Below are 7644 nucleotides of genomic sequence, written 5' to 3'. Positions count from 1 at the left end.
TCATGGGCATCCTTGAATAATGTTAGCCAATAGTTACCGCTCTGCAACACCTTCCTAGCCGTTCTGTCACTTGCATGGTGACCTCCTACTGGGGAAGCATGACATGCTTCCAATATGCACAATAAATACACTTCTGACCCATATATCCTTATAATTTTATCCGTACATCACTGAAAAATATACGGCTCATCCCAAAAGTAATGTGCCACATCATGTAAGAATTTCTTTCTTTGATGGAATGAAGGATTTTCTAGGATGACCTCCCTCACACCATAATTTGTATAATCAGCATACCAAGGCAATTGTTCCACAGAAGCATTCAAGATATCTTCATTCGAGAATGCATCATTTATCTCTATTTCATCACTAATTACCTGTTCACCTTCTATTCTAGATAGATGATCTGTAAGTCGGTTTTCATAACCTTTCCTATCTTTGACCTCAAAGTCAAATTCTTGTAGAAGAAGGACCTATCTAATCAACCTTGGATTTGCATCCTTCTTCGCCATCAAATACCTCAAGGCTGCATGGTCATTGTACACCTCCACTTTTGTTCCAAGAAGATAAGCCATGAACTTTTATAAAGCATACACAACCACCAGAAGTTCCTGCTCAGTGACAGTGTAATTCTTTTTGCTCTATTCAGTGCTTTACTAGAATAATATATCATATAAAATAGTTTGTCCCTCTTTTATCCTAATACAGCTCCCAGGGCAACACCGCTTGCATCACAGATGATCTTAAATGATTTTGACTAGTCTGGTGCAACAACAATATGATCCTCAACCAGATTCATTTTAAGGCATTCAAATGCCTTCAAGAACTCATCATTGAAGAAAAATTTCACTTTTTTTCTCTAAAAGTTTGCAACGTGGATTTGTAACATTCGAGAAGTCTTTTATAAATCTTCAATAAAAGCAAGCATGTCTAAGAAAACTATGTACTCCCTTCACTGAAATGGGAGGAGGTAGTTTCTCAATAAATTAAACCTTTGCTCGATAAACTTCTATCCTCTTTTTTGAAATTTTGTGGTCCAGAATGGTGCCCTCCTTTACCATAAATTGGCATCTAGTTAACCGCTAAATTGAATACAATACATCACTGCAAGGCTATAGTCAGGTTCGCTAAACACATCTCAAATGAATCTCCTACCATAGAGAAATCATCCATGAATACCTCTATGGTGTCTTCCACCATATCTGAGAAAATAGATATCATACACCGTTGAAAAGTGGCGGGCGCATGGTATAGCCCAAACGACATCCTCTTAAAGGCAAAGGTTTCATATGGACTTGTGAATGTCGTCTTCTCCTGATCTTTAGGAGAAATACTGATTTGGGTGTATCCAAAATAACCATATAAGAAGCAATACCACCCCTTTCCAGCCAATCGATCAAGCATTTGGTCCATAAAGGGCATCGGGAAGTTGTCTTTCAGAGTCCATAAATTCAGCTTGTGGTAGTCCATGCAAAATCTCTACCCAGTGATAGGCCTGAGTGGAATCAACTTATTTCTTTCATTTTCAACCACAGTCATGCCCCATTTTTTGGGCATACATTGAACTAGGCTTACCTATTTGCTATCAGAAATAGGGTAAAGCACTCCTGTATCCAACCACTTAATAATCTCCTTCTTAACTACCTCTTGCATTAGTGGGTTAAGATGAAGCTCATGCTCTATGGTGGGAATACAATCTTCCTCAAGTTGAATCTTATGCATGCAGATGCTAGGGGAAATGCCAATAATATCTGCGATGGTCCATCCTATAGCCCTTTTATGCCTCTAAAGTATTAAAATAAGTGTGTTTGCCTATTTATCACCCAAATTAGCTGCAATAATAACTGGTAACATGTTCTCGTTGCCCAAAAACATGTACCATAAGTGCCCAGGCAGTTCTTTCAATTCCAACACTGGGGGCTTCTCAATGGATGGCTTTGATGGTGGTGTTAGTCGATTAGCAAGGTAAAGGTCTAGATTTTTATAGGCATAAGGATATGAACCCTTTCCTGCCAAAGTACAATAGTCTCTTCATACTCCCCAATGCCTTCACTATTAAAATTCATCATAACCGCGGCCAAAGGTTCGACAACAAGTTGCTCAACTATTGACACCTCCAGTTCGTCCTCATAATACACATCAACTACTGAGAAAACACTCATTTATTCATGTTGCTTCATTGATTTACACATATCAAACCACACTACTTCATCATTCATCTTGAATAAGAGCTCATTTGCTATCAAATCAATCAACACATATTTGGTTATGAGGAAAGGTCGACCCAAGATTATGGGCACCTCAAAGTCCACCTCTCAATCTCGAATTATGAAGTCTACAGGGAATATAAAGTTGGACACCTTCACCAACACATCATACAAAATGCCAACAAGTCACTTTACTGACCTATCCTCCATCATGAGTCGCATGTTGGTGGGAGTGGGATTTTCCAGTCCCAACTTTCTATAAATAGCCAGCGGCATCAAATTAATGCTTGCTACTAAATAACATAATACCTTAGCGAATTCCATAGTCCTAATTATGCAGGGAATAGTGAATGCGCCTAGGTCTGGCTTCTTCTACACCAAGGTCCTTGTAGAAACTACACTTTAATAATGGAGATTACTCTCTAATTCGTATCTCACCGATCTTTCCTTAGTTACAAGGTCCTTCATGAATTTTGCGTATCTTGGAATTTGCCCAAGCGCCTCAACCAAAGGCACATTTATTATCAATTGCTTGAGTACTGCAATGAATTTGCTGAATTTTGCATCATCAGTTTTCTTTTTCAATCATTGAGAAAAGGGAGTTGGTGGTCTTGGGATAGTTTTTCGTACTACCTCATTCTCCTTCTATATACCTCTTTCCGAAGCATCATAAGAATTATCCAGCTTCTCAGACTCCACTAACCATTTTCTGCTGATTCAACATCAATTACCTCATCAACTACAAGTTTGCCCACAGAAGAACCAGGTAATATCTTACCACATCTAGTGGTAATATCCATGCATGAGCCATCATTTCATGGATTTTGGACCGTATCACTAGGTAATGTTCCACTCTTTCTCTGGTTGAATATTGCAGAGAGTTGGCTCATCTGCTGCTCCAACTGTTTGATTGTGGTGGAGTATGAGTGCACCAACTGACTGATAGATATCAGATCAGTCTTCATGGTGGTTACACCAGAGTTGGTCGCTTCTACTCCCTTTAATAACTTAGACATCTTGTCTTCCATGGACATCTTTTTAGAACTTATTGAAGCAACCTCATGATTTCTAGGAGGAACATATTGCCCACTTTTGTCATTGACTCAGGAACTCCCTGATTATTAATATAGTTATCCTCTTCATCTGCATCAGCCTCAATCCTATCCTAAGATCCCACAGCTTTCACCTTTTCAATCTTGCTTGATAGTAAGTGCTTGGTTAGCAAGTCCATCTGTGTTTTAAGGTGAGCCATGTCTTGGTCTCGCTCCTTTTCTCTTCTGTGTTGTTCTATAGTGATACCCAAATAAGTAGTAGGGTTGGCCACCATTAGGTCTCTGGTATGCCATGCCCGACTCTGTTTGGTCATTCTATCTAGTATCTCTGAAGCCTCTGGGAATGTAAGATCAACAAACAAACCACCAATAGCATTTTCTATAATTGGCTTTATAATAGAGTTAAGAGCCCTATACAAAGTTTCTATCAAATATATGTCTGTCATGTTGTGGTTCAAATACTATGTCTTCTTCTTCTTAAATCTTTTCCAGGTTTTATGTAAGGCTTCAGTTGAGAGATGCCTAAAATTGTTGATCTCATTCCTCAACTGTACCCTTCTGGAATGCGGAAAGAATCTTTATAGGAAAGCTCCTTTCAACTGCCTTCAGTTGGTTATAGAATCGGGTATCAGCTTATTTAGCCATAAAGTTGCCCCCAAGATAGAGACAACGGGAACAATCTCAATCGGATAGCATTTTGGCCCACTTCTGGGTTATCAAAAACTTTACAGATGGTGATAAAATTCACCAGATATAGGTTTGGGTCATCCCCAAGAAGGCCACCAAACAACCCCTATAGATTGAGGAGTTAAATCATAGTAATGTAATGTTGAATTTAGCTCCAGGTGCCAACGGTAGAGGATGATTGCACCCGTTGCACCTGCTCCATCCATTCCATTATGATCATTATCATTAAGATCATACTGGACTGGCTGGTACTTTTGTCTTTCTCAGAATAGAAAAACCTATTAACATTACGCCATACTGGTGCAACTATTTGCTCTGCACAACTTGGGTTACCAGGATTCAAAAACTCCTCGCCTCCCAAATTTTTGTCCTTAGAATTTTGATGTCGTGTTTGTTGACCAACATTCTGAACATCCACTTAAGCTCTAGCTAAGACTGCTGAACTATCAGCCTCTTGTTATTCTGCCATTCTTCCAATTCGTTGCGGTTCCGGATTAGGTGGTACTAATGGTTCACTAGAACTTCTGGTTCTTGGCATGCACTATAAAAATCCTGCAATAAACAAAAAGAATAAATAAACATAAAACTAGAAAACATAACTAATAGTCAATTTGTGCACACAAACTTCAGTTTACAACTGTATTCCCTAGCAACGACACCATTTTTTGATAATGCTCAAACTATACCTCTCTAATGAGAATGTAAGCGATTATTATCAATATAAAACTCAACTAGGCTGGGATAGAATCCCACAGGGAATATGGTGCGAATGTAAGTCATTTGAGATTTAATCAACTGATAGTTGGATGTTTCCAGAAAAATAGGCTTTTAGTTTAACAAGTAATTGTTGGTTACTTTAGATTCAGTGTTAATAATCAAGAGTTTTTGAAAAACCAGAATTATGTTAACTAGGGCTTTTGGTACTAGGCAGATGCTACTAGTGGTTAAAGATTCTCACGGTAGGTAGGAAGACAAGTTATCTTTATCGAAGCTATGCTTAAATGTCTCTCGACCTACCTAAGCATTTAATTACCTAATCCTCTCGGAGATAGGGAATTGATATTCACTACCCATATATTACCTCAGGTTAACCAACCTTGTTACAACACTGATTATTAAATGGAGTATTTCCAAGTCCCTGTTGATAGTTCACTTCCTACTATATTTGATTTCCTTCTCAAGTAAATCAAAGTATGTGGTATCTATTGTTTTCAACCAGCAAACAATAATTAAAACATCAGAATCATCAAAGAGGCCTACCACCTTTCGAATCTTGAACACTTAATACCTTATGAAGACCTAACCCTAGATCCTATAATTCAAGTTAAAAGAATTTAGTCGCTCATGACGTAATAATAGAAAAACCTAGATGAATTCATGATTTGAAAGATAAACTTACCACAAGATGTATAGAAACTAGAGATTCTCAGATTAAATCACAAAGGAAATCCCAAAATAATAAATATAATCTCTTCAAAGTAATTGCTTTCTTCAGCCAATAAGTTAGAGAGAAAAAATATCAAAGTATATTACTCAAAACTAAAGGTCCAGAACTCCTAACAAAACCCTAAACAAGGATTTAAATAGCTCACCCTAATTATGGAAAAAAATAATAAAATTCAAAAATTCTTCAGATTAGGTGATGCCATTTGTGATAGCCTATCAGGAGGCTGACGAATTATCACAAATGTCGTCAGCTTTCTTTATGCTTTTGGTACTTACTTCCTACCACTGACAACAAAAAGTGATTTCCTATAAGCTCCTTGACGACCTATCACAAGTTTTTGTCAAGTCTATTTTTCAGTTCTCATGTGGTGCCTTAAGTTGATGGTATTCTTGATGGCTTATCAAATCCTTAATGAGCTATCATAAAATATCATCACAGCTTTCAATCTTTGGCCAATTCTCTATCTATGGCTAATGATGAATCTGATAGCTTATCACAAGTCTAACGACTTATCAGAAATGTCGTTCGCCACACTGTTGCCTCTATCTACTTCTGATTTCAACTCCTTTGCTTCCATTTTTGTTGGTTCTCTATCATATTAGCTTCTACTGCAAAATCAAACATAAACCAATAAAAACAACAAAAGTTGCTTAAGACTTTGTAATTATTCTTAGTTAAAAGCCTCAAATGTGTTAGCATTAGCTCACATATCAAAAATCCCTTCTAAACCTCTGTAGAAACCTGCATGGCCAAGGGAACTACTCAATCCCTTCACCAAAATAGGAAGGGGTTTTTTCAATGACTTCAATTTTTGCTCGATCAACCTCAATTACTTTTGTAGAAATTTTATGTCCCAATACAATGACCTCCTTCACCATGAAGTGACATTTTCCCCAATTAACGATGAGGTTGAATTTTTCACAACACTGCAATGCCTTACCCAGATTCATCAATAAGCTATCTAATGAATAACCAACCACCAAAAAATCATCCATAAATACTTCCAAAGTATCTTTAACCATTTCTTAAAAGATAGACATCATACACTTTTAGCAAGTAGCAGGTGTATTACACAACCTGAACGACATTCTCTTAAAAGCAAATGTCCCATATGGATGAGTGAATATCCTTTAATCTTGATCCTTAGGTACAATCGATATTTGATTGTACTCTAAGTATCTATATAGTAAGTAATACCAACCCCTTCCTGCCAATCGATCTAGCAATTGGTCTATGAAAGGCATTAGAAAATGAACCTTCAAAGTCCAAATATTTAAATTTTTGCAGTCTATATAAACCATCCAATCGGTCATGGGCCTGAGGGAATTATCTTATTCTTCTCATTGTCTACTACTGTAATGCCTTTTTTTCTTGGGTACACACTAAACTGGTCTTATCCACTTACTGTTAGAAATTGGGTAAACCACTCTAACATCTAGCCACTTGATTATCTCCTTTTTCACTACTTCTTGCATTGGAGGATTTAGCCTATGTTAATGCTTAATAGTCAAAGTGTAGTATTCTTCTAGAAGGATCTTATGATTATAGATCCCTGGTGGAATGAATATAATATCGGTAATTGTCCATATAATAGACCTTCTATAGTTCCTTAATACTAAAATAAGAGCCTTAACCTAATGCTCCACCAAGTCGGCTACAGTGATTACTAGTAAACTATTTCCATCACCTAGAAACACATACTGAAGATGGCTTGGAAACTCCTTTAGTTCCAATACCGGCGGTTCTTAAATGGAAGGCTTTGTAGGTGGTGTTGGACAAATTTTCAAGTCTAAATCCAGCTTATTATGAGAACATTAATATGATCACATCCCATTCAATGCACATACAGTCTCATTATATTCTTCAATTCCTTCACTATCAAAGTTTATCCAGACTATAGCTAAGGTTTCCACAATAAACCTTTCCTCCACTGCCATACTTAGATCAACTTTATTAATAACACCAATAACTGAGACTACACTTATCTCCCTCGGTTTCTTCATCCGTCGATAGACATCAAAACTAACTTCTTCATTATTGAGCCTAAATTTTAGTTCATTCCACTCAATGCCAACTAGTACTCTGCTACTTGCTAATGATAATGCCCAAGCTACACCTTTACTCTGAAGATTATATAGTTGGTGTCAAATATAATAATCCAGTAAATGTTGGGGTCAAATCCTAACAGAATATATAGAATCATCGATCTCAATTGTTATAATCAATGTGCAGAACTAGACAAGTAAATAGGGGG

This window comes from Capsicum annuum, unplaced genomic scaffold (assembly GCF_002878395.1).
Source record: "Capsicum annuum cultivar UCD-10X-F1 unplaced genomic scaffold, UCD10Xv1.1 ctg3885, whole genome shotgun sequence".
NCBI lineage: Eukaryota > Viridiplantae > Streptophyta > Magnoliopsida > Solanales > Solanaceae > Capsicum > Capsicum annuum.
This window is presented reverse-complemented; position numbering follows the sequence as displayed.